At 52.9% G+C, this 1,367-nt stretch overlaps 1 pseudogene; it reads right to left on the bottom strand.

Annotated features, from left to right (window-relative positions):
- Positions 1-22: 22 nt before the first annotated feature.
- The window catches only part of LOC102865641, a 23,445-nt pseudogene continuing 22,100 nt past the window's right edge, over positions 23-1,367 (bottom strand).

Here is a 1,367-nt window from a genome sequence, read left to right as displayed (position 1 = left end):
CTTTCTCATTGGATGTCCTATCTTATTCTCTCGACTTCTGCTCCTCCATCCTGACTTTTTTATCTTTTCCGATCCCGACTTCGTGATCTGCGTCTTCAGCTCGCCTTCTTCCTCGATTCTGTGATCGCTTATGATGCGGATGTCAGCTGCATCTTTGGTCAGGGCCAGCCCGAGTGCTGCTCTGGAGAGACTCCTCTCTTCTCTCCTGTCACGAGCTCTCCCCTTTTCTCATCCTTCCTTTTCTCTTCTCCTTTTCCTTTCTGTTTTCTCTTCTGCTCTTTCTCCCTTTCTTCTCTCTACTGCTTCTCCTTTTCTAGATGTTCATAACAGTCTCTTCAGTTCTTTTTCTTAGCTTTTCTTTTCATTTCTTTACAGTAGCTTTAATTTTGGCATAGCCCGTGTGTTGTTTCCCATCAAATGATCATCCACCCGGGACTCCTACTGTCAAAAAGGCTCCACACACTTCACATGCTTCCATTCGTTTTTCTTGGGCAGCAGAACTTTCAATTGTTTGGTTGTGGATCTGAGTAATTCTCCCTTCTTTTAACTGCTCCACTAGCTTCATCTTTCTCTGGCCTGCTTCCACCTTTTCCTCGGAGCCTAAACCTTCAAACTGTTGCAGGAGTACATCAATTTTGTCTGATAGAACCTGAATTTTTTTCTTTCTTTGTTTTAGCCTGTGGGGACTGTCGGTTTGAGACCGGGCCATCAAGCACGGCCTGGTCCAATTCTCTGTACTACTTCTGCAAGCACGCTCTGTAACTTTGCAGGAAAACTCTCCTAGCCAGTGTTCAGAACACAAGAACGCTTCTCACACTGTTTTTGTAAATTTTCATCATTAATTTTTTCACCTGGACCAAGGTCAGAACGAGTATTTGTTTAGAACTCGGCAGGACAAACCCCACAGAGGTACTATTGACACACGCCTCACCGCCCGGGCACTTTGCTGCGCTTCTCACCAGGGGCCGGGCGTGGGTCCAGCCCATCAAGGCGTCCTTGTCCTTCGGCTGTGCTGCTGGACACATGCTGCTGCTTTCGGAAGGCGGCTCCCACCAGGCCTGGCCCCGTCAAAGAACCGGCAACACCACGCCGGCCTCTTCGGTTCCTCCCAGGCCAAAACACCTCCTACACCAGGCAGCCGAGAAAACAAGACGGCACCGCCTCGCCAGCAGGACCCACGGTCACCATCCCCGAGTGCGGACCGGCCGCCTGCTCCCCCAACCCCGTGCGGATGGGCCCCCGTCCCCCCACCCCGTGCGGATGGGCCCCCTTCCCCCCACACGGTGAGGATGGGCCCCCTTCCCCCCACACGGTGAGGATGGGCCCCCTTCCCCCCACCCCGTGCGGATGGGCCCCCTTCCCCCCAC

Source organism: Elephantulus edwardii, unplaced genomic scaffold (assembly GCF_000299155.1).
Source record: "Elephantulus edwardii isolate Elephantulus edwardi_28Jun2011 unplaced genomic scaffold, EleEdw1.0 scaffold00274, whole genome shotgun sequence".
NCBI classification, from domain to species: Eukaryota; Metazoa; Chordata; class Mammalia; order Macroscelidea; family Macroscelididae; genus Elephantulus; species Elephantulus edwardii.
The sequence above is the reverse complement of the archived record's forward strand: the minus strand, read 5'-3'. Positions and strand labels throughout refer to the sequence as shown.